At 45.4% G+C, this 27,193-nt stretch overlaps 1 non-coding gene across 1 annotated transcript; it reads right to left on the bottom strand.

The window, feature by feature from the left end:
- Nucleotides 1–3,404: 3,404 nt before the first annotated feature.
- On the bottom strand, nt 3,405–3,512 carry LOC141256910 (U6 spliceosomal RNA). Its single transcript, XR_012317850.1, has one exon. It is a non-coding gene; the product is annotated as a U6 spliceosomal RNA (small nuclear RNA).
- Nucleotides 3,513–27,193: the final 23,681 nt, after the last annotated feature.

Below are 27,193 nucleotides of genomic sequence, written 5' to 3' on the forward strand. Positions count from 1 at the left end.
CACCTCTGCTGCTTCTTCCTCCTCCTCTGTTACCGTGCCAAGTTGTGTCACGCAGGTATCCGACAGAACCAGCTGTATACCCGCTGCAGTTAGGCTGAGTAACAGCCCGTCAGCTGTAAGTGAAGCTGACATGCCTGCTGTGTTTGCTTCTCTGAGCACACCACATGTTTCTCAATCCACCGTAACATCTCCATCGGCACCTCACTCACGGTCTATCGGTTTGCCCGTTTCATCGTACTCTGCCCTCTTTCAACACTGCAGCCAGCCCTCAATCCCGCTGTTGTGGTTACGTAAAAGATTGTTTCATCCTACATATGACAAAGCTAAGAGGTTGAACTCCACCATCTCCAATCTGTTGGCCACGGAAATGGTGGTCTCAGGCCCTATGTTTTTAAATATAAACACTTCCGATTGAGTCTGCATCTCCTGGGTTGACGGTAGTGGGACAGGTATGGGTCTGCGCTAAACTACTTTTAGTCTGATGACATTGATGCCACTTTGGTGGTGTTAGGCCCTCATTTAGGGCAATGTGAACACTCCTGGTTAGGTCTCCATCGCCTGGGTTGGCGGTACTGGAAGAGTTGTGGGTCTTATTTACACTATTTCTACTGTAGTGAAATTGATTAGACATTGCTAGTGTCTGCCACTAATTTTTTAAAATGTGGGGAATCCTGACTGGGTCTCCATCTATTGGGTTGGCTGCAGTGGAACCTTCCTGTTCTGCAGTCTAAGTTGTGTAAGGTTGCGTACCAGTCCTTACTGCACTCCTGATACAGACTCTGCCTGCTGCACTCCTGATACAGACTCTGCCTGCTGCACTCCTGATACAGACTCTGCCTGCAGCACTCTGATACAGACTCTGCCTGTTGCATTCTGATATAGACTCTGCCTGCTGCACTCTGATATAGACTCTGCCTACTGCACTCTGATACAGACTCTACCTTCTGCACTCCTGATACAGACTCTGCCTGCTGCACTCTGATACAAACTCTGCCTGCTGCACTCCTGATACAGACTCTGCCTGCTGCATTCGTTATTCAGACTCTTCCTTCTGCACTCCTGATACAGACTCTGCCTGCTGCACTCCTGATACAGACTCTGCCTGCTGCATTCGTTATTCAGACTCTGCCTGCTGCATTCTGATACAGACTCTGCCTGCTGCACTCCTGATACAGACTCTGCCTGCAGCACTCTGATACAGACTCTGCCTGCTGCACTCTGATATAGACTCTGCCTGCTGCACTCTGATAGAGACTCTGCCTGCTGCACTCTGATACAGACTCTGCCTGCTGCACTCCTGATACAGACTCTGCCTGCTGCACTCTGATACAGACTCTGCCTGCCGCACTCTGATACAGACTCTGCCTGCTGCACTCCTGATACAGACTCTGCCTGCTGCACTCCTGATACAGACTCTGCCTGCTGCATTCCTGATACAGACTCTGCCTGCTGCATTCCTGATACAGAGTCTTCCTTCTTCACTCCTGATACAGACTCTGCCTGGTGTACTCCTGATGCAGACTCTGCCTGGTGTACGCCTGATACAGACTCTGCCTGGTGTACTCCTGATACAGACTCTGCCTGCTGCATTCCTGATACAGACTCTGCCTGCTGCACTCTGATGCAGACTCTGCCTTCTGCACTCCTGATACAGACTCTGCCTGCTGCACTCCTGATACAGACTCTGCCTGCTGCATTCCTGATACAGACTCTGCCTGCTGCATTCCTGATACAGACTCTTCCTTCTTCACTCCTGATACAGACTCTGCCTGGTGTACTCCTGATACAGACTCTGCCTGGTGTACTCCTGATACAGACTCTGCCTGGTGTACTCCTGATACAGACTCTGCCTGCTGCACTCCTGATACAGACTCTGCCTGCTGCATTCCTGATACAGACTCTGCCTGCTGCACTCTGATGCAGACTCTGCCTGCTGAACTCTGATACAGACTCTGCCTGCTGCACTCTGATACAGACTCTGCCTGCTGCACCTTCTAGTCTGTCCTACTGGGTCCAGCTGCTGCGCTTCCGTTGGTCTGTCCTGGAGTGGCACCTGGCGTTCATCGGAAGCCAAGTCTAACCTCACCATCAGAGGCTCTAGTGAACAGTCCGGTGCTCACTTAGTCACGCCCTTCCAGACTCTCCGGGGTCCGCGGCACAGTGGTTCCACAAACCACTTCCATGACTGTGCGCCCTCGCAGGCAGGGTCCTCTTTCCTGTTGTACAAGTCAGTGACTCCTTTTGACATATAAAGCGCAACTGAATAAATGTCGCTGTCACAGTATTAATAACTATAGTACTTGTACTCTGGGTCGATTGATGGCCCTTCCCTGGTGTCTACACCTAATTTGATGTGTTTTGACAGCTTTTGGTTCCGTTTCTAGTTGTTGTCTATGCATTTTTTTGGTCCCCCCATTGACTCATATGGGATTCGGAACTGTTCGACGAATATCAATTTGTTCGGCCAACTTTTCCGAACCGAACATTGAAATGTTTGCTCTTGCCTAGTGCTAACTATTCTGTATCGACTGTAGGAGTCTTAGGGTATGTCACACTACAACAAGGTTTTCAAGCTCGTGGAATACCTTAAGGCTAAGTGCCCACGATGCAGAAATGCTGCATATTTTTTACGCTTCTCCCTGGCAGGAAAAACTTATGCGGATTTTAAATGCGGTTTTCCGGCCAGGTAGAAGCATTTGTGAAGCGTCTTTGGATGCATTTCTGCATGCGGGTTATCAAGCACTTTTCCAAGCGATTTTAGCATCACTTGGAAAAGTGCTTGATAACTTGTTCACACTATATAAATCCATGCAACCGGCAGGGATTTATAGTAGTGTGACCAAGTTAGTTAAAAAAAAGAATAAGAATGGTGAAAAATAAAAAAAATAAAGTTTATACTCACCTACCAATGTCTTCCCGGTGTCTCCCCTCCTCCAGACTTGGGTACCATCCGCACATTGAACCGTGTGATATCCACATGTGCAAATGCAGTGATGTGGATGTCATGCGGTCCAATGCAAGTCAATGGCGGCGATTATGCTGCGTGTCCGCAAAATTAATGTACATGCTGCGGATTTTTGAGCGCAGCATAAACGCTGCGGAAAAATCCGCAAGATGGGCATTGAAAGTGCGGCTTGTCATTGTGGTCCATGGGGGGCGGATTACCAAGCGTTTCCCAAGCGTTTATGCTGCGGAAATTCCGCAGCATAAACGCTTGTAAAACGCTATGTGGGCACCCAGCCTAAAAGTGGGGATCACCCGGGCAATAAACTCTATAGATAGTGTGGTATTGCTCACTTGGCTGGGTTGTCTTAAAATCCAAGCAGATTTGGAACAGCATAATAAAGCTTTCTAACTGCATGGGGGCAACTCTCAATTTAATTAATTCAACAATATGACTGCAATAAAATATGGAACGTTTCATGAATTTGCACTTCATCATTGCGCAGGGGGCCATGCTAATCTTCTCTTTTTCTTTCTAATTTTAGTATATGTGCTGCCTAAGCGAGCACAGTCATGTGGACAATTCCTGTGAATCATATACCGTGTCACATGTCCGTCTCCAGAATTTAGGGACAGTGAATTTGGAAATTATACCTTTTTATTTTAAAAGAAAGATTTTCAAAAGATACTGCAGAATTCAACACTGTACTCCAATTGGCATGCAAACTGGAATTTTGATTAAAAAAAAAGAAAGTGTCCTATTGGTTTGCTCCAGACAAGACTAAAATGGAATAAATTATGTTAATCTGAATGGGAGGAGCCAAAGTCTTGAAATCGAATACAATAGTCAAAAGGGATATATGGATAATTTTGCTGCACTGCTGGTCAAGAAGATATCAAATGGAGCTGACGGTGTCAAACAAAAAACAGTTTTTATTAATCAACGCTTTTCAGAATTTAACTCTTTCATCAGGAAAAAACACAATGAGGTTTTCAAGCAGAAACTATTTCAGGAAATGTTGCGGCTTTTATTATCATGAAGCATTTTTGTTAACTTTTTGTTAAAGTTTACTGAAGATTTTCAGGTGGTTTTGATGATTTCCATTAATTAATGAATAAAGCCCTAGCGTCCTTTGAAGCAAAAACACTTACAAAACGCTCCCAAACACACACAGGCATCTTTTTGGCACTATTTTAGCTGTCCCATTGACACTTCCCAATGTAAAATGCCTTAAGAATGGCCATTTCATTGTTTTAATATGATTGGTGTTTTTGAAAGTGAGAAACATTTAAAAGGCACTCAAAAACTTGAATATATAAGACAGCATGTTGTTTTTCCAGAGAAATGAATAGGAAGATAATTTTTAGCATTTTGTGAGCACTTTTCCTGAATTTTTCAAAACAGACCCGCTCAAAAATTGTTTTAAAAAAAACCAAAGTGTGAACATACCCTTATTGATAAACATAACCAGACTCCTGCTGAAACCTCTGGGACTTGTAAAACACTGATCCTTGCAATTCAATTCATTAGATCCATTGGTCAATACCAAGGCATCTATGTGCTTATACATATGAAGGGACCCCTTTGTCAACCCACCCAGCTCCCCTTTGCCCCAATCAAGCCCTTATATGGCTCCACCACCTGAGAAACTAAATGGAGGGGGTTATAGGGTTTTAGTAACAGGAAAAATATCTGATATGATACCGTATGTTGGAACCCCAGCAGCGATACGTGAATGAGCCAAAATGAACGCTCTAATTTGACAATTCATTCAAATCTGCTTTATTATGCTATGCGATTTTTTTTTAATCCTCAAAGTATAATAAACAAAAGATGGAACAAAAAATGTTACTCACCCCTCCCCTGTCCCGGTATAGCTGCCCCCCTTCTGGTCCCTCGTGTAGTTTCTTACAGCTCTTTCCTTACTTCTTCACAGCATTTAACATCCTTTTCTTCTATCTTCATTCTGCATCAGGGCGTTTGGCTCTGAGTAAGCTTCTGCCATCATGAGGTTAAAGATACAAAAAATAAGGTTCAGGAGAATTTGAATATTTTCTAAAATTCAAAGCAAATTGAATTGGCATTGAACCAATTTGTTTCTCTCTAAAGCCATTTTAACCTAAAAACAGAGATCCTTTCATATTTTCATATCTGACTAGGCTATGCACTAGGTGAATTTTCCCAGGTGGTGGATTCCTGTAGCAGCTTCGCTTTTGTCATCGTTATTGCGGTGGCTTGGCTGCCAGCATCTTTCACTCTACATTTTCAAGAAAAATGAACCTGTCACTTTTTTTTTAACACTTCAAAGTTTCCAAACCCTGAAGCCATTGAAAGAAGTGATATAAGAACAGAATCATGTGCACAGCAATGTTACTTTCATATTGCTGTGCATCATGTTCATTTTATAAGGGCTTTTGGGGAGCCTTTACAGGTGGGTTTGGGTCAGAATTCACCTGAAGAAGACGCCATGTGAACTTAGACTTAGATAGGTTTTACAATATCATCCCATGAACGCAAGGTGTGGGAAAGACTTAGTGCAACACAAAGGGAAGAGATAAAGGGAGCCCAGACTCTAGGGAAAAAGGGGGAAGTGGAGATCTAGAATCACCCTGTCTCCCATAACGTCCCTGTATTGGCTCTTCACCAATCGCCGCACGCGTACCTCGCCCTGTCTTTCCCTGGCGTTTGGTTCAGGGTAGGGAAAGGATGAGATGAGCACTAGTCAATCTCCACTAAACACTATAGACAACAAGGAAAAACAAAGAGGGGGGAATAGCTTAGCTTTAGACGACTCCAGACAAATGCGCATGCGTCCTCAAGCTCCAGAGAGGACAAATTACTGTACTTGCTAAAGCCTTCACAGGTAGTAATGAATATCATCGGAATCTCCCTCTAGAATAGACCAGGTATTTATACACCCAGGCCAAGGAGTTAATTAGTCAGAGGGAGGTAGCCGCTGGGTCCTAGAGAAAGCCTCTAAGAAGATGTCTGTAATGCCAAACGTAGATATCTCCTGCAACCAACTGCAGGGTGACTGTCTTTCACTTCTGACACACCCGTGACAGTAGCCACTCCCCCTACAAGTGGTCTCCGGACACTCAGGACTGGGTTTCTCAGGATAAGAGGTGTGGAATGAGTGAACCAATCTGGGAGCGTTTACCTCTGATGCTGAAACCCACATTCTCTCATCTGGACCATAGCATTTCCAGTGCACCAAGTATTGTAGAGAATGACGTTGGAGACGAGAATCTACAATCCTCAAAATCTGGATCTCCAGATTACCATCAACCATTACTGGGGGCGGTGGTAGAGGCGAGGGCTCAAGAGGTTCCACATACTTTTTGAGTAAGGATCTATGGAACATGTTGTGGACCTTGAGGGCCTGAGGAAGTTCAAGACGAAACGCTGCTGGGTTAATGACAGTGGTTATTTTATAGGGACCAATAAACTTAGGTCCCAGCTTCTAAGAAGGAACTTTCAATCTTATATTCCTGGTAAACAACCACACAAAGTCATTCACATTCAGATCCGGACCTGGCAAGCGTTTTCTGTCAGCCACACATTTATACTTGTCTCCCATGATCTTTAAATTACTCAGAACACCCTGCCATACCGAGGAGAGCGAGGAAGCAAATCGTTCCTCCTCAGGAATAGAGATGAGCGGTGTTCGACTTGAACTGTTCGCCAATCTCAAATTCGAGCTGTTTCGGGCGGTGTTCGAGCCGTTCGGCGAACACGAACGATTTGAAAAAAATTCGGCTGTTCGAGGTTATGTTCGATAACTGTTCGTGCACCAAAATCATAACTGGATTTTTTCTCACTAATGATGAAAATTAATGTTAATACGCAGTTTGAGTGTACAGCGGGGTGGGGGGAGGGGCAGGGGATGGATCTCTGCAGGAATAATGAAGATCTCCATTTTTTTTTTCTCTTTCCCGCATTTACAGTGGGGAGGTGCAATCTGTCAGCCTATCAGCAGCGCACACACGGAGCAAAGTGCTTTTTTGCACACAAGCAAGCTCATGTGTCATTGGCAGTGTATGTCACATGTCCTTGCCCTATAAGACCAAGCCATTTTCCCCGTCGCCACCATTTTCTCACTGCTGCAGCTGCGTGTTAGACGGCACTGCTTTTGCTGTGTGCGCTATACCTTGTTAATTTCAAGCCAATTTTCGCACAAATCTACAGAAAGCTTGGGAGTAGGGAATAGTTGTGATTGCAGTCCTTTTAAGGACTAGGTTACAGCATTTCCTACGACTTTTATCAGGCAGGTCTGTGCTCTTAAATAGATAGATTGGGAGTAAAGACTAATTGTAATTGCAGTCCTTTTCAGGACTAAGTTAGATCAGTTCCTATCATTTTTTGCCAGGCAGGTCTGTACCAGTGCTGTACAGGATTTTTTCACAGCATTTGGCTAAATCTAGCAAAGCTAATCCTTTTTGGCCTATTGCAGAGTGTGTTAGTCAGTGGAGTAGCCTATCTGTGTTGCAAGCTACACCACCTGTGTATAGAATACCAATTTTTTTACTGCACCTAGTGAAGTAAAACCTTTTGGGCATAGCATCATTCTATTAGTCCATCTATACTGACCTCCATAAGGTTGCAAATTGAATATAATTTTTTTCTGCATCTACCTCTGAAAAAATATTTGGGCTTCTAGCTGTGTGTGGCACTTGTTCTATTAGTCCATCTATACTGACCTGAATCAGGTTGCAAATTGAATATAATTTTTTTCTGCATCTAGCTCTGAAAAAATATTTGGCCTTCTAGCAGTGTGTGGGACTTGTTCTATTAGTCCATCTATACTGACCTGCATCAGGTTGCAAATTGAATATAATTTTTTTCTGCATCTAGCTCTGAAAAAATATTTGGCCTTCTAGCAGTGTGTGGGACTTGTTCTATTAGTCCATCTATACTGACCTCCATCAGGTTGCAAACTGAATGTAATATTTTTCTGCATCTAGCTCTGAAAAAATATTTGGCCTTCTAGCAGTGTGTGGGACTTGTTCTATTAGTCCATCTATACTGACCTCCATCAGGTTGCAAATTGAATATAATATTTTTCTGCATCTGGCTCTGAAAAAATATTTGGCCTTCTAGCAGTGTGTGGGACTTGTTCTATTAGTCCATCTATACTGACTAGAGATGAGCGTTGTTCTACTCGAACTGTTCGCCAATCTCAAATTCGAGCTGTTTTGGGCGGTGTTCGAGCCGATCGGCGAACACGAACAATTTGAGAAAAATTCGGCTGTTCGAGGTTATGTTCGATAACTGTTCGTGCACCAAAATCATAACTGGATTTTTTCTCAGTAATGATGAAAATTAATGTTAATACGCAGTTTGAGTGTACAGCGGGGCGGGGGGAGGGGCAGGGGATGGATCTCTGCAGGAACAATGAAGATCTCCATTTTTTTTTCTCTTTCCCGCATTTGCAGTGGGGAGGTGCAATCTGTCAGCCTATCAGCAGCGCACACACGGAGCGAAGTGCTTTTTTTCACACAAGCAAGGGCATGTGTGATTGGCAGTGTATGTCACATGTCCTTGCCCTATAAGACCAAGCCATTTTCCCCGTCGCCACCATTTTCTCACTGCTGCAGCTGCGTGTTAGACGGCACCGCTGTTGCTGTGTGCGCTATACCTTGTTAATTTCAAGCCAATTTTCGCACAAATATACAGATAGCTTGGGAGTAGGGAATAGTTGTGATTGCAGTCCTTTTAAGGACTAGGTTACAGCATTTCCTACGACTTTTATCAGGCAGGTCTGTGCTCTTAAATAGATAGATTGTGGGAGTAAAGACTAATTGTAATTGGAGTCCTTTTCAGGACTAGGTTACATCAGTTCCTATCAGTTTTTGCCAGGCAGGTCTGTGCCAGTGCTGTGCAAGTTTTTTTTCACAGCATTTGGCTGAATCTAGCAAAGCTAATCCTTTTTGGCCTATTGCAGAGTGTGTTAGTCAGTGGAGTAGCCTATCTGTGTTGCAAGATATACCACCTGTGTATAGAATACCAATTTTTTTACTGCACCTAGTGAAGTAAAATCTTTTGGGCATAGCATCATTCTATTAGTCCATCTATACTGACCTCCATCAGGTTGCAAACTGAATATAATTTTTTTCTGCATCTAGCTCTGAAAAAATATTTGGGCTTCTAGCGGTGTGTGGGACTTGGTCTATTAGTCCATCTATACTGACCTCCATCAGGTTGCAAATTAAAAATAATTTTTTTCTTCATTTAGCTCTGAAAAAATATTTGGGCTTCTAGCAGTGTGTGGGACTTGTTCTATTAGTCCTTCTATACTGACCTCCAGCAGGTTGCAAATTGAATATAATTTTTTTCTGCATCTAGCTCTGAAAAAATATTTGGGCTTCTAGCGGTGTGTGGGACTTGGTCTATTAGTCCATCTATACTGACCTCCATCAGGTTGCAAATTAAAAATAATTTTTTTCTGCATCTAGCTCTGAAAAAATATTTGGGCTTCTAGCAGTGTGTGGGACTTGGTCTATTAGTCCATCTATACTGACCTCCATCAGGTTGCAAATTAAAAATAATTTTTTTCTTCATTTATCTCTGAAAAAATATTTGGGCTTCTAGCAGCGTGTGGGACTTGTTCTATTAGTCCATCTATACTGACCTCCATCAGGTTGCAAATTAAAAATAATTTTTTTCTGCATCTAGCTCTGAAAAAATATTTGGGCTTCTAGCAGTGTGTGGGACTTGGTCTATTAGTCCATTTATACTGACCTCCATCAGGTTGCAAATTAAAAATAATTTTTTTCTGCATCTAGCTCTGAAAAAATATTTGTGCTTATAGCAGTGTGTGGGACTTGGTCTATTAGTCCATCTATACTGACCTCCATCAGGTTGCACATTGAATAAAAAAATTTTCTGCATCTAGCTCTGAAAAAATATTTGGGCTTCTAGCGGTGTGTGGGACTTGGTCTATTAGTCCATCTATACTGACCTCCATCAGGTTGCAAATTAAAAATATTTTTTTTCTGCATCTAGCTCTGAAAAAATATTTGGGCTTCTAGCAGTGTGTGGGACTTGGTCTATTAGTCCATCTATACTGACCTCCATCAGGTTGCAAATTAAAAATAATTTTTTTCTTCATTTAGCTCTAAAAAAATATTTGGGCTTCTAGCAGTGTGTGGGACTTGTTCTATTAGTCCTTCTATACTGACCTCCAGCAGGTTGCAAATTGAATATAATTTTTTTCTGCATCTAGCTCTGAAAAAATATTTGGGCTTCTAGCGGTGTGTGGGACTTGGTCTATTAGTCCATCTATGCTGACCTCCATCAGGTTGCAAATTAAAAATAATTTTTTTCTGCATCTAGCTCTGAAAAAATATTTGGGCTTCTAGCAGTGTGTGGGACTTGGTCTATTAGTCCATCTATACTGACCTCCATCAGGTTGCAAATTAAAAATAATTTTTTTTTTCATTTATCTCTGAAAAAATATTTGGGCTTCTAGCAGCGTGTGGGACTTGTTCTATTAGTCCATCTATACTGACCTCCATCAGGTTGCAAATTAAAAATAATTTTTTTCTGCATCTAGCTCTGAAAAAATATTTGGGCTTCTAGCAGTGTGTGGGACTTGGTCTATTAGTCCATCTATACTGACCTCCATCAGGTTGCAAATTAAAAATAATTTTTTTCTGCATCTAGCTCTGAAAAAATATTTGGGCTTCTAGCAGTGTGTGGGACTTGGTCTATTAGTCCATCTATACTGACCTCCATCAGGTTGCAAATTGAATAAAAAAAATTTCTGCATCTAGCTCTGAAAAAATATTTGGGCTTCTAGCGGTGTGTGGGACTTGGTCTATTAGTCCATCTATACTGACCTCCATCAGGTTGCAAATTAAAAATATTTTTTTTCTGCATCTAACCCAGCCAATAGTTTTGGCCTAATACCACAGTTTGGCCACTCAGCTCTGCTCGGTTACCATCCATTGTTTTTTTGTGCAAACAACTCCAGAGTTGTGAATTAGTTAACCACCAAAATGAGTGGAAAAAGGCCTGCTGCTGGTGGAAAGGGGAATAGGCGTGTTGGGAAGGGGAAAAAAGGTTGTGTCCGTGGGGTAGGTGCAGAAGAAAGACCATCTTCCAGCCAAACTAAAATGTCTACTTCTTTTAGCGGACAATGTGATAAGATCCCTTTCTTACGGCCACGCCAATCGCTACAAATTCCAGATGAGGCACAAAAACAGCAGATGCTTCAACGGATATCAAGTGCTCCTTTAAGTGGGCTCTCCTCCACATCAACTTCAACATCACAAATACTTCAGTCCTCAAAGGTGTCACCCAAATCGCACTTGCTTCCTCACAGCTCCCAAATCTCCAGCTGCCCGTCTGAGTATGAGGTAGAACAGATGGTTGAGTCTGCAGAGCTGTTTACTCATACTATAGCCTGGGAATCAGAGGTCGACTCCAGCGCTTCTGTGAATCCAGACGAGGAAATGATCTGCACTGATGCCCAGAATCTTTATGAGTCGGATCCAGGACCAGACGCAGAAGGTTCTGACCATAATGTAGACCCTCATTCCCAAACTGTAACTCCTGTTGGTGGAGACAATGAGGAAGACGATGATAAGACTCAAATACCTGATTGGAGCGACAACTTTAGTTTTTTGTCAGGGCAGGAACAGGTTGGCTCTGAGGACGACGGGTGTGATAACGCACAGGGTGATGATGATGAGGTCGGAGATCCCACTTACTGTCAACCCACAGTCAGCCAAGAGATGAGGTCAGCAGAGGAGGTGGAGGAAGATGCTAGTGACGACGAGGTCAGGTTGCGCCTTCCTGGACAGAGACGTAGTACTGGAAGCACGTCAACAACTGCATCCTCAAACACAACTCTGCCTCTCACCACAAGTCGTGGTGGCTCTTCAGGTCGCATGGGTGCTAAGCCTTGCATAGCCTGGGCATTTTTTCAGATCGATAAAGATGACCCAACTCGTGTTATCTGTAACATTTGTCAGCAAAAGCTAAGTAGAGGCCAAAAAATACATAGTTTGAGTACTTCATGCATGAACCGGCACATGGACATGAAGCATAAGTTGCAGTGGGAAGCTCAGTGTGCTACAATGCGGTCTAGCCGGCCGGGCCAACCACCGTCTGCCATATCTTGTGCATCCGCGGCCTCTTCATCCTCTGTGACTGGGGGGACAGCAGTCACACCTGTTTTGGGGCGCAGACCTGCCACCTCTTTACCCGCAACAGCCAGCGTGATTGGCAGGTCATCATTTTCTTTGGAGGTGGTAACACCAGCTGGTCTTGAGCGCTGTCCGACATCGATAGCACCACCTTTGGATCAAGGCAACCTAACATGTCCGCCTGCATCTTCCTCACAGACCGGCAGTTTGCCGGGGACACCCTTATCAACCCCGTCTAAGCACAATAGCCAGCCCTCGGTCCCTCAGATGTGGACAAGTAAAAGACCATTTCCTCCTAGCCATGAGAAAGCTAAGAGGTTGAATTTCACCATCTGCAAGCTCTTGGCTACAGAAATGCTGCCTTTCCGCCTGGTGGACACAGAGGATTTTCGAGACCTTATGTCCGTCGCAGTGCCCCAGTACCAGATGCCCAGTCGGCACTACTTCTCAAAGAAAGGTGTGCCTGCGCTCCACCAGCATGTCGCACACAACATCACCGCTTCTTTGAGAAACTCTGTGTGTGACAGGGTGCATTTCACCACAGACACTTGGACGAGTAGGCATGGACAGGGGCGTTACATGTCGCTGACTGGGCACTGGGTAACTATGGTGACAGCAGGACAAGGGGCTGCTGTCCAAGTCTTGCCGTCCCCACGAGTTGTGCGTCAATCCTCTTTATGTCATTTTTCCTCCACTGCTTCTGCCTCCTCAACCTCCTCTCGGTCTTCCACCTGCACCTAAAGGCTGTCTGGTCATGCCACAAGCTTTCTAACTGCGCAGAAGGGATCCTGCACACCTCCTTACTATGCTGGCAGTAGGGCTCAACGTCATCAGGCGGTTTTTACATTGAAATGTCTGGGAAATGTGAGTCACACAGCTGAGGAGTTGTGGTCAGCTCTGGAGAACCAATTTCATGAATGGTTGTCTCCACTGGACCTGAAACCAGGGAAGGCCGTGTGCGACAATGCTGCAAACCTGGGTGCGGCCCTTCGCCGGGGCAATGTCACACACGTGCCTTGTATGGCTCACGTGTTGAACCTGGTTGTCCAGCAATTTTTAGCCCACTATCCCAGACTAGATGGCCTTCTGCAGAGGGCACGGTCGCTGTGTGCTCACTTCCGCCGTTCGCATCCCGCAGCTCAGCGACTTACATCTCTACAGAAGTCGTTGGGCCTGCCACTTCACCGGCTAAAATGCGATGTGCCAACCCGGTGGAATTCAACTCTGCACATGTTGCAGCGACTGTGGCAGCACCGACAAGCCCTGGTGCAATACGTTCTGACGTATAGCCTGGGCCAACGAGATTCAGAGGTGGGGCAAATCACGCTGGAGGAGTGGTCTCAGATCAGGGACCTATGCACCCTTCTGCACAGTTTTGAAATGGCGACGAAGATGTTTAGTGCTGACGATGCCATTATCAGCATGACTATTCCGGTGATTTACATGCTGGAGCACATGTTAAACAGAATTCGGAGTCAGGTGGTGGCACAAGAGGAGGTGGAGGAAGTAGAGGAGGAGGAGTTGTATGCGGAAGGGCTAACATCTGAAAGGTCCAGACGGTCGGCAGCACCAAGGCGGCAGGCATGTGAGGGTGGGGGAGATGATTTTACCAGGGCGCATGGTAGCAGCCAAACTAGTGAGGAAGGTGCAGGAGCCCAGGAAGAAGTGGAGGACGAACTGATGGAAGACTCATCAGATGAGGGAGACCTTGATCACATTTCTGTTGTGCGAGGTTGGGGGAGAGGACAGAGGAAGGAAGCATGATTGCTACCTCGCCACCAACACAACAGGGACTTGGTGCTCCTGGATGCGCAACACACATGAGTGCCTTCTTGCTGCACTACCTGCAACATGACCCTCGAATTGTGAGAATTAGAAATAATCCTGACTACTGGGTTGCCACACTGTTAGATCCCCGGTACAAAAGTAAATTTGCAGAAATTATTCCTGCCATAGAAAGGGATGCACGCATGCAGGAGTATCAGCAGAGACTGTTGCAGAATCTTACATGTGCTTTTCCACAAAATACCAGTGGTGCACGTAGTGAATCTCACAGTTCCAACTTGCCAACCGTGGGACCGTCAAGTGTTCAGCACTCAAACCGTAACAGAACCACAGTATCTGCTGGTAACATCAATTTTGCGGAATCATTTCACCACTTTTTTAGCCCATCCTTTGCAAGGCCACAGGAGACAAGAAGTCTGACACATAGTCAACGCCTAGAGACGATGGTCCAGGAGTATCTCCAAGTAAACATTGAAGCCACGACTGTGTCACTGGACCCTTGCTCTTTTTGGGCTTCCAATCTGGATAAATGGCCGGAGCTAGCCACTTACGCCTTGGAGATCTTGTCATGCCCCGCAGCCAGCGTTCTGTCTGAACGTGTGTTCAGCGCTGCTGGTGGTGTGCTGACAGATAAGCGCACGCGGCTCTCCACTGATAATGTAGACAGACTCACGTTCATAAAGATGAACAAATCATGGATCCGAAACGACTTTTCTACCCCTGTGTCATCCTGGGGAGAGTAAAAGCTTGATGATTGGTTAAAATCACCCTACCAACCGTTTTAAGCTTTCAAATTACTAATCATGTTTATCTGTATCTTGACTGGAAAATAATTTGGGCTTTGTAGCAGTGTGCAGCACTGATCCTATTAGGCCATCTATAATAAGCTTCACCAGATTTAAAATTAAAAATAATTTTTAGCTGCATCTAGCCCGGAAAATAATTTTGGGGCTCCGAGATGCGCAAGACACATAAGTGCCTTCTTGCTGCACTACCTGCAGCATGACCCTCATATTGTCAGAATTCGAAGTAATCATGACTACTGGGTTGCCACACTCTTAGATCCCCGAAACTTTTCGATCAACCTTTTCATTTTAATAAAGACCAAAAAAATGGTCATTTTTGAAATTATAAGCATTAGCAGGTTGTTAGAAACTGAAATCAAACAGTTTTCAACTCAAAACTTTATTCTAGGTGATGTTACATTTTCACATAGGACCCCTTGTTCGAAAGGAGCTTCTGAACTCTCTCGTCCATTGAATTTGTCAGGTTTTGGATGGTTTCTGCTTCAATTGTTTTGCATGAGGACAGAATACCCTCCCAGAGCTGTTGCTTAGATGTGAACTGCCTCCCGCCATCATAGACACTCCTTTTAATGATGCTCCAAAGGTTCTGAATGGGGTAGAGGTCAGGGGAGCATGGGGGTCACACCATAAGTTTGTCCCCTTTTATGCCCATATCAGCCAGAGATGCAGATGTTTTATGTGCAGCATGAGATGGTGCATTATCATGCAGAAAAATGATCTTGCTGTGAAATACACGGTTCTTCTTCTTGAACCATGGCAGGAAGTGCTGTTTGAGAAAATCCACATACATTATGGAGTTCATCTTTAGCGCCTTCAGGGATCCTAAAGGGGCCGACAATCTCTCTCCCCATGATTCCAGCCCAAAACATTACTCCACCTCCTCCTTGTTGGCGCTGTAGCCGTGTTTGCGTGGGGTGTCCATCAACCAGCCATCCTCCACTCCATTCATCTGGACCATCGAGCGCTGCACGGCACTCATCCGTGAACAAAACAGTTTTGAAATCAGTCTTCATGTAATGTTTGGCCCACTGGAGCCGTTTCTGCTTGTGTGAAGTGGATAGAGGAGGTCGACAGGATGGCATATGCACAGCTGCAAACCTCTGAAGGACCCTGCATCTTGTTGTTCGTGGGACGTTGGAGGCACAAGCAGCTTCAAAAACTTGTCTGCTGCTATGACAAGGCTTTTTTGCCGCTGCTGTTTCAACCTGACGTAATTGCCTGTAGGAAAGAGTCCTCAATTTGCCCTTATCAGCACGCACACGTGTGTACTGTGAATCAGCTACATACTTCTTGATTGCCAAGACACTTCATCCTGATCATCGCACAATGTTGATTGTAGTCATGCCTTGACCTAAACACTCCACAATTTGTTGCTTCTCAGCAGCCGACACATCCTTTTTCTTTCCCATTTTGGCAGAAAATGTAGGCTGCTTAATAATGTGAGAGAGCCTTCTTAAGTAGTCTTGCCTTTCATTGGACACACCTGCCAAACTAATTAGCACAGGTGTCTGCAATTGCTTACAGTGATATAAAGAGCCCTGACACACATCACCATCAATGAGTTTAACTGACAAACAAACAAATTCTTCCCTTATCACTCCTAAACACTTTTTGCATAATAATTTGGAACGCGATGTACATGTGCTTTTCCACAAAACACCAGTGGTTCACGTAGTGAATCTTACAGTTCTAACTTGCCAACCGTGGTCTGTATGGAATTGTTCAATAAAGGGCCCAAAATTAAGATAACATAGATGGGAGAGGTCTCTATGAATAGGAATTCCTAAGTATTTGATACCCTGTGAGGGCCAGGCAAAGGGAAAGTTGGACTGGATGGAATCCTATATGGATTTAGGGAGGGAGACATCGAGGGCCTCAGACTTCGCTGCATTGATTTTAAAATTTTACCATGTAACAAAGTGATCTATTTCAGCCATAACAGCAGGGATGGATATATGTGATTGAGTGATATATACTAGGACATCATCAGCAAATAGAGAGCACTTGTACTCGGTGCCTCCCACCTCAATCCACCTAATATTGGGGTTATGGCGAATTGATGAGAGCAGGTGCTCCGTCACTAGGATGTATAAGAGAGGGGACAGAGGACATCCCTGCCTTGTCCCATTGGTGATTGTGAAAGGTGATGAAAATGTTCTGACGCACCCCCTGGGCCTTGGGACACCCGGAGCCGGACCCTTTTTGGTGGATGCTGGTGGTTGTAGTCTTCGTGGCGGCGATCCGGTTCCGTGGCTCAGGGCGGTCAAACCAGTGGCGGAACTATTTATGTGGTTTTGATGTTTAAATGTCTGACTACGCCACCCGTGGATTGCGGTCAGAGTGAACCGCCGCTACAGGGCAGACCGCTAAGGCTGGTGTTGTGGGTGCAGCAGAGCGTAGCATAACTCCCCACGGGAGGAGTATAGCCTCAGGGCAGTGTATGCGGAGGATGGGGGTGATGGTGCAGGGCAGCAGCAGTAACGACACGGAGTCAGTGATGCAGTTCAGGGCTTTTACTCACAGTTCTTATTATCCAGACCACGTCTGCAGGTAACGGCTGCCCACGTCGTACTGTGCTCACCAGGTGAGGGGCTCAGACAACTCCCAGATAACTTTGGAGCGCTTCACAGGACCCCCTTTGTGTGTCCTTTGTCTGGCCTTTCTTACCAACACTTCTTTCCGGCTGCCTCGGGCCTCCTCTTGGTAAACTTGGCGCCAGTTTCCCTGACCCTATGTGGTGCCTTCCTAGCGGGTGGAGCAAGGGGCTGCGCCACATAAAATGTCAGAGCCTCCGGTTTCTAGCTGAGGGTCGTTTCCTGCCTCCACTAGTTCGGGGACCGGTCTCCCCCTTTGGCCTGACCCCTCCACGCAGGTGGATTCGGGCGTGCGGTGGCGACTCGCCCGTCCGCACCCCTGGGATCCCTTCATTCCTCGTTCCTGGAGCCTTCTCCGCTCCTCTTCCTTCCTTCTCCCTCTTGCAGGCCTGGGCCTCTGTTACTAGGCCCGCCTCCGGAGCAGAGCTCATGCAGAGCCCCTGCTCCCTGCCACTTCTGCTCAGACTTCTCTGCACTGAACTAAGATGGTGCCCACCTTTTATACTCCCTTCTCAATGCACCCAGGAACTGCTTCCTCCCTGCTCCTGCACTGCAGGGTTCCCCTTCCTCAGTGTTCCCTCCCCCCACTCCAGCCAGGGACAGGGACTGTCGTGCCCATCTCAGGGGCATATTGGTCGCCCTGCCCCACGGCAATGTGGTGTAATGCATGCAGGTGTCGGGTCCTGATCCACACTCCATCCTTATCTGAGAGTGAGATATCACACCTCTGGGTGAGGTGCAATACGTCTGTAGCAACCGAGCCCTCGGTGCTACAGTTCCATTTATCTTCAGCCTAGGTGACGTATTGTGATACAGGGCCGTGATTTTGGCTATAAAAGGGTCCCCTAGACCCCTACCCCAAGCTTTTTAAGAGAATCATATATGGCGTGCCAGGAGACTCTATGGAATGCTTTCTCAGCATCCAACGAGAGTATCTACTTACAAATTTTTAACTGCATCTAGCCCAGGAAATACTTTGTGCCTAGTAGCAGTGTCTGCTAGTCAGCGGATTATCCCGGCTGTTAAGCAAGCTACACCACCTGTAGTTTGGACACTTAATTTTTTCAAAGGAAATGCTTCGGGACCACGGGATACTTAGTGAAGAGCATCAGGAGGCACCCCAAGGCATAGGGGCTGGGACTGGCACTAGGATGCCTTGCGGTGGACAGCCGAGCTCGATCCTTATAAAAGCTTTTTAACTGCAGCAGCTTAAGTGGACGCTACTGGAGCTGGAATTACGCGGCTGCTGGCATGAGACTTGCCCTCCAATAGATCCTTGTAAATGGATTTAAAGTGTATTCATTTAAATTAGAGGGACAATTTAAATTAAAAAGCTTAGAGCTGCCTCCACCACAGGGGGGCTCTCTCGACCCACCAGCGGACAGGCACCAGTATTGGGAGAGGGGGGCTGGCCGTCAGGGTTCACCGCGGCTCTGGCACAAACCCGGCGACACGGAGGTGGCACGGGCAGGAGCGGACTGGCCGTCTCGGCTTCTCACTTTTTGGATTTTAGAAGGGCATGACATGCCTATATCTGTGTCTCCCCCTCCTTTTACTCCTCCACCTCTTTTCTTTTCGCATGACTATATGTACTTGTCACTTTTCCATGTGTTAGTTGTGTCTTCTGAGCAGTTTGTCAGCTTTTGGACACCTTTGAAGATGTTTTCTATGTGTTTCTATGTGTTTTTGTTTGCCTGCCATTGGTTTTAACGGTGTTCGAAGGTGTTCGACGAACAGTTCGACGAACAGTTCGGCGAACACACGGGTGTTCGACGAACCGAACCGAACTCGAACACTACGGGGGTGGCTCAACACTAATACTGACCTCCATCAGGTTGCAAATTGAATATAATATATTTCTGCATCTAGCTCTGAAAAAATATTTGGCCTTCTAGCAGTGTGTGGGACTTGATCTATTAGTCCATCTATACTGACCTCCATCAGGTTGCAAATTGAATATAATTTTTTTCTGCATCTACCTCTGAAAAAATATTTGGGCTTCCAGCTATGTGTGGGACTTGTTCTATTAGTCCATCTATACTGACCTCCATCAGGTTGCAAATTGAATATAATTTTTTTCTGCATCTAGCTCTGAAAAAATATTTGACCTTCAAGCAGTGTGTGGGACTTGTTCTATTAGTCCATCTATACTGACCTCCATCAGGTTGCAAATTGAATATAATATTTTTCTGCATCTAGCTCTGAAAAAATATTTGGCCTTCTAGCAGTGTGTGGGATTTGTTCTATTAGTCCATCTATACTGACCACCATCAGGTTGCAAATTTAATATAATATTTTTCTGCATCTAGCTCTGAAAAAATATTTGGCCTTCTAGCAGTGTGTGAGACTTGTTCTATTAGTCCATCTATACTGACCTCTATCAGGTTGCAAACTGAATATAATTTTTTTCTGCATCTACCTCGGAAAAAATATTTGGGCTTCTAGCTGTGCGTGGGACTTGTTCTATTAGTCCATCTATACTGACCTCCATCAGGATGCTAATTGAATATAAAATTTTTCTGCATCTAGCTCTGAAAAAATATTTGGCCTTCTAGCAGTGTGTGGGACTTGTTCTATTAGTCCATCTATACTGACCTCCATCAGGTTGCAAATTGAATATAATATTTTTCTGCATCTAGCTCTGAAAAAATATTTGGCCTTCTAGCAGTGTGTGGGACTTGTTCTATTAGTCCATCTATACTGACCTCCATCAGGTTGCAAATTTAATATAATTTTTTTCTGCATCTACCTCTGAAAAAATATTTGGGCTTCTAGCTGTGTGTGGGACTTGTTCTATTAGTCCATCTATACTGACCTCCATCAGGTTGCAAATTGAATATAATTTTTTTCTGCATCTAGCTCTGAAAAAATATTTGGCCTTCAAGCAGTGTGTGGGACTTGTTCTATTAGTCCATCTATACTGACCTCCATCAGGTTGCAAATTGAATATAATATTTTTCTGCATCTAGCTCTGAAAAAATATTTGGCCTTCTAGCAGTGTGTGGGACTTGTTCTATTAGTCAATCTATACTGACCTCCATCAGGTTGCAAATTGAATATAATATATTTCTGCATCTAGCTCTGAAAAAATATTTGGCCTTTTAGCAGTGTGTGGGACTTGATCTATTAGTCCATCTATACTGACCTCCATCAGGTTGCAAATTGAATATAATTTTTTTCTGCATCTACCTCTGAAAAAATATTTGGGCTTCCAGCTATGTGTGGGACTTGTTCTATTAGTCCATCTATACTGACCTCCATCAGGTTGCAAATTGAATATAATTTTTTTCTGCATCTAGCTCTGAAAAAATATTTGGCCTTCAAGCAGTGTGTGGGACTTGTTCTATTAGTCCATCTATACTGACCTCCATCAGGTTGCAAATTGAACATAACATTTTTCTGCATCTAGCTCTGAAAAAATATTTGGCCTTCTAGCAGTGTGTGGGATTTGTTCTATTAGTCCATCTATACTGACCACCATCAGGTTGCAAATTGAATATAATATTTTTCTGCATATAGCTCTGAAAAAATATTTGGACTTCTAGCAGTGTGTGAGACTTGTTCTATTAGTCCATCTATACTGACCTCTATCAGGTTGCAAACTGAATATAATTTTTTTCTGCATCTACCTCTGAAAAAATATTTGGGCTTCTAGCTGTGCGTGGGACTTGTTCTATTAGTCCATCTATACTGACCTCCATCAGGATGCTAATTGAATATAAAATTTTTCTGCATCTAGCTCTCAAAAAATATTTGGCCTTCTAGCAGTGTGTGGGACTTGTTCTATTAGTCCATCTATACTGACCTCCATCAGGTTGCAAATTGAATATAATATTTTTCTGCATCTAGCTCTGAAAAAATATTTGGCCTTCTAGCAGTGTGTGGGACTTGCTCTATTAGTCCATCTATACTGACCTCCATCAGGTTGCAAATTGAATATAATTTTTTTCTGCATCTACCTCTGAAAAAATATTTGGGCTTCTAGCTGTGTGTGGGACTTGTTCTATTAGTCCATCTATACTGACCTCCATCAGGTTGCAAACTGAATATAATTTATTTCTGCATCTAACCCAGACAATAGTTTTGGCCTAATAGCACAGTTTGGCCACTCAGCTCTGCTCGGTTCCCATCCATTGTTTTTTTGTGCAAACAACTCCAGAGTTGTGAATTAGTTAACCACCAAAATGAGTAGAAAAAGGCCTGCTGCTGGTGGAAAGGGGAATAGGCGTGTTTGGAAGGGGAAAAAAGGTTGTGTCCGTGGAGTAGGTGTTAAAGCAACAGTAACATCTGCAGAAGAAAGACCATCTTCCAGCAAAACTAAAATGTCTACTTCTTTTAGCGGACAATGTGATAAGATCCCTTTCTTACGGCCACGCCAATCGCTACAAATTCCAGATGAGGCACAAAAACAGCAGGTGCTTCAATGGATATCAAGTGCTCCTTTAAGTGGGCTCTCCTCCACATCAACTTCAACATCACAAATACTCCAGTCCACAGAGGTGTCACCCCAATCGCACTTGCTTCCTCACAGCTCCCAAATCTCCAGCTGCCCGTCTAAGTATGAGGTAGAACAGATGGTTGAGTCTGCAGAGCTGTTTACTCATACTATAGCCTTGGAATCAGAGGTCGGCTCCAGCGCTTCTGTGAATCCAGACGAGGAAATGATCTGCACTGATGCCCTGAATTTTTATGAGTCGGATCCAGGACCAGACGCAGAAGGTTCTGACCATAATGTAGACCCTCATTCCCAAACTGTAACTCCTGTTGGTGGAGACAATGAGGAAGACGATGATGAGACTCAAATACCTGATTGGAGCAACAACTTTAGTTTTTTGTCAGGGCAGGAACAGGTTGGCTCTGAGGACGACGGGTGTGATAACACGCATGGTGATGATGATGAGGTTGGAGATCCCACTTACTGTCAACCCACAGTCAGCCAAGAGATGAGGTCAGCAGAGTAGGTGGAGGAGGATGCTAGTGACGATGAGGTCAGGTTGCGCCTTCCTGGACAGAGACGTAGTACTGGAAGCACGTCAACAACTGCATCCTCAAACACAACTCTGCCTCTGACCACAAGTCGTGGTGGCTCTTCAGGTCGCATGGGTGCTAAGCCTTGCATAGCCTGGGCATTTTTTCAGATCGATAAAGATGACACAACTCGTGTTATCTGTAACATTTGTCAACAAAAGCTAAGTAGAGGCCAAAAAATACATAGTTTGAGTACTTCATGCATGAACCGGCACATGGACATGAAGCATAAGTTGCAGTGGGAAGCTCACTGTGCTACAATACGGCCTAGCCGGCCGGGCCAACCACTGTCTGCCCCATCTTGTGCATCTGCGGCCTCTTCATCCTCTGTGACTGGGGGGACAGCAGTCACACCTATTTAGGGACGCAGACCTGCCACCTCTTTACCCGCAACAGCCAGCGTGATTGGCAGGTCACCATTTTCTTTGGAGGTGGTAACACCTGCTGGTGTTGAGCCCTGTTCGACATCAATAGCACCACCTTTGGATCAAGGCAACCTAACATGTCCGCCTGCATCTTCCTCACAGACTGGCAGTTTGCCGGGGACACCCTTATCAACCCCGTCAAAGCACAACAGCCAGCCCTCAGTCCCTCAGATGTGGACAAGTAAAAGACCATTTCCTCCTAGCCATGAGAAAGCTAAGAGGTTGAATTTCACCATCTGCAAGCTCTTGGATACAGAAATGCTGCCTTTCCGCCTGGTGGACACAGAGGATTTTCGAGACCTTATGTCCGTCGCAGTGCCCCAGTACCAGATGCCCAGTCGGCACTACTTCTCAAAGAAAGGTGTGCCTGCGCTCCACCAGCATGTCGCACACAACATCACCGCTTCTTTGAGAAACTCTGTGTGTGACAGGGTGCATTTCACCACAGACACTTGGACGAGTAGGCATGGACAGGGGCGTTACATGTCGCTGACTGGGCACTGGGTAACTATGGTGACAGCAGGACAAGGGGCTGCTGTCCAAGTCTTGCCGTCCCCACGAGTTGTGCGTCAATCCTCTTTATGTCAATGTTCCTCCACTGCTTCTGCCTCCTCAACCTCCTCTCAGTCCTCCACCTGCACCCAAAGCCTGTCTGGTCATGCCACAAGCTTTCTAACTGCGCAGAAGGGATCCTGCACACCTCCTTACTATGCTGGCAGTAGGGTTCAACGTCATCAGTCGGTTTTTACTTTGAAATGTCTGGGAAATGTGAGTCACACAACTGAGGAGTTGTGGTCAGCTCTGGAAAACCAATTTCATGAATGGTTGTCTCCACTGGACCTGAAACCAGGGAAAGCCGTGTGCGACAATGCTGCAAACCTGGGTGCGGCCCTTCGCCGGGGCAATGTCACACACATGCCTTGTATGGCTCACGTGTTGAACCTGGTTGTCCAGCAATTTTTAGCCCACTATCCCGGACTAGATGGCCTTCTGCAGAGGGCACGGTCGCTGTGTGCTCACTTCCGCCGTTCGCATCCCGCAGCTCAGCGACTTACATCTCTACAGAAGTCGTTGGGCCTGCCACTTTACCGGCTAAAATGCGATGTGCCTACCCGGTGGAATTCAACTCTGCACATGTTGCAGCGACTGTGGCAGCACCGGCAAGCCCTGGTGCAATACGTTCTGACGTATAGCCTGGACCAACGGGATCCAGAGGTGGGGCAAATCACGCTGGAGGAGTGGTCTCAGATCAGGGACCTATGCGCCTTTCTGCACAGTTTTGAAATGGCGACGAAGATGTTTAGTGGTGACGATGCCATTATCAGCATGACTATTCCGGTGATTTACATGCTGGAGCACATGTTAAACAGAATTCGGAGTCAGGTGGTGGCACAAGAGGAGGTGGAGGAAGTAGAGGAGGAGGAGTTGTATGCGGAAGGGCTAACATCTGCAAGGTCCAGACGGTCGGCAGCACCAAGGCGGCAGGCATGTGAGGGTGGGGGAGATGGTTTTACCAGGGTGCATGGTAGCAGCCAAACTAGTGAGGAAGGTTCAGGAGCCCAGGAAGAAGTGGAGGACGAACTGATGGAAGACTCCTCAGATGAGGGAGACCTTGATCACATTTCTGTTGTGCGAGGTTGGGGGGAGAAGACAGAGGAAGGAAGCATGATTGTTACCTCGCCACCAACACAACAGGGACTTGGTGCTCCTGGATGCGCAAGACACATGAGTGCCTTCTTGCTGCACTACCTGCAACATGACCCTTGAATTGGGAGAATTAGAAATAATCCTGACTACTGGGTTGCCACACTGTTAGATCCCCGGTACAAAAGTAAATTTGCAGAAATAATTCCTGCCATAGAAAGGGATGCACGCATGCAGGAGTATCAGCAGAGACTGTTGCAGAATCTTACATGTGCTTTTCCACAAAACACCAGTGGTGCACGTAGTGAATCTCACAGTTCCAACTTGCCAACCGTGGGACCGTCGAGTGTTCAGCACTCAAACCGTAACAGAAACACAGTATCTGCTGGTAACATCAATTTTGCGGAATCATTTCACCACTTTTTTAGCTCATCCTTTGCAAGGCCACAGGAGACAAGAAGTCTGACACATAGTCAACGCCTAGAGACGATGGTACAGGAGTATCTCCAAGTAAACATTGAAGCCATGACTGTGTCACTGGACCCTTGCTCTTTTTGGGCTGCCAATCTGGATAAATGGCCGGAGCTCGCCACTTACACCTTGGAGATCTTGTCATGCCCCGCAGCCAGCGTTCTGTCTGAACGTGTGTTCAGCGCTGCTGGTGGTATGCTGACAGATAAGCGCATGCGGCTCTCCACTGATAATGTAGACAGACTCACATTCATAAAGATGAACAAATCATGGATCCGAAATGACTTTTCTACCCCTGTGTCATCCTGGGGAGAGTAAAAGCTTGATGATTGGTTAAAATCACCTCACCAACCGTTTTAAGCTTTCAAATTACTAATCATGTTTATCTGTATCTTGGCTGGAAAATAATTTGGGCTTTGTAGCAGTGTCCAGTACTGATTCTATTAGGTCATCTATACTAAGCTCCACCAGATTTAAAATTAATAATAATTTTTAGCTGCATCTAGCCCGGAAAATAATTTTGGGGCTCCGAGATGCGCAAGACACATAAGTGCCTTCTTGCTGCACTACCTGCAACATGACCCTCAGATTATCAGAATTCGAAGTAATCCTGACTACTGGGTTGCCACACTCTTAGATCCCCCACACTCTTCGATCAACCTTTTCATTTTAATAAAGACCAAAAAAATGGTCATTTTTGAAATTATAAGCATTAGCAGGTTATTAGGAAATGAAATCAAACAGTTTTCAACTCAAAACTTTATTCTAGGTGATGTTACATTTGCACATAGGACCCCTTGTTCGAAAGGAGCTTCTGAACTCTCTCGTCCATTGAATTTTCAGGTTTTGGATGGTTTCTGCTTCAATTGTTTTGCATGAGGACACAATACCCTCCCAGAGCTGTTGCTTAGATGTGAACTGCCTCCCGCCTTCATAGGCACTCCTTTTGATGATGCTCCAGAGGTTCTGAATGGGGTAGAGGTCTGGGGAGCATGGGGGTCACAGCATAAGTTTGTCCCCTTTTATGCCCATATCAGCCAGAGATGCAGATTTGTTATGTGCAGCATGAGACGGTGCATTATCATGCATGAAAATGATCTTGCTGCGGAATACAAGGTTCTTCTTCTTGAACCATGGCAGGAAGTGCTGTTTGAGAAACTCCACATACATTATGGAGTTCATCTTTACCCCTTCAGGGATCCTAAAGGGGCTGACAATCTCTCTCCCCATGATTCCAGCCCAAAACATTACTCCACCTCCTCCTTGTTGGCGCTGTAGCCGTGTTTGAGTGGGGTGTCAATCAACCAGCCATCCTCCACTCCATCCATCTGGACCATCGAGCGTTGTACCGCACTCATCCGTGAACAAAACAGTTTTGAAATCAGTCTTCATGTAATGTTTGGCCCACTGGAGCCGTTTCTGCTTGTGTGCAGTGGATAGAGGAGGTCGACAGGATGGCGTACGCACAGCTGCAAACCTCTGAAGGACCCTGCATCTTGTTGTTCGGGGGACGTTGGAGGCACCAGCAGCTTCAAAAACTTGTCTGCTGCAATGACAAGGCTTTTTTGCCGCTGCTCTTTTAACCTGACGTAATTGCCTGTAGGAAAGAGTCCTCAATTTGCCCTTATCAGCACGCACACGTGTGTACTGTGAATCAGCTACATACTTCTTGATTGCCAAGACCCTTCATCCTGATCATCGCACAATGTTGATTGTAGTCATGCCTTGACCTAAACACTCCACAATTTGTTGCTTCTCAGCAGCCGACACATCCTTTTTCTTTCCCATTTTGGCAGAAAATGTAGGCTGCTTAATAATGTGGGACAGCCTTCTTAAGTAGTCTTGCCGTTCATTGGACACACCTGCCAAACTAATAAGCACAGGTGTCTGCAATTGCTTACAGTGATATAAAGAGCCCTGACACACATCACCATCAATGAGTTTAACTGACAAACAAACAAATTCTTCCCTTATCACTCCTAAACACTTTTTGCATAATAATTTGGAGCACAGTGTACATGTGCTTTTCCACAAAACACCAGTGGTTCACGTAGTGAATCTTACAGTTCTAACTTGCCAACCGTGGTCTGTATGGAGTTGTTCAATAAAGGGCCAAAAATTAAGATAAGATAGACGGGAGAGGTCTCTATGAATAGGAATTCCTAAGAATTTGATACCCTGTGAGGGCCAGGCAAAGGGAAAGTTGGACTGGATGGAATCCTGTATGGATTTGGGGAGGGAGACATTGAGGGCCTCAGACTTCGCTGTATTGATTTTAAAATTTGACCATGTAACAAAGTGTTCTATTTCAGCCATAACAGCAGGGATGGATATATGTGATTGA

The sequence above is a fragment of the Phyllobates terribilis genome, unplaced genomic scaffold (assembly GCF_046119375.1).
Source record: "Phyllobates terribilis strain yellow unplaced genomic scaffold, ASM4611937v1 Scaffold_2__4_contigs__length_985480577, whole genome shotgun sequence".
NCBI lineage: Eukaryota > Metazoa > Chordata > Amphibia > Anura > Dendrobatidae > Phyllobates > Phyllobates terribilis.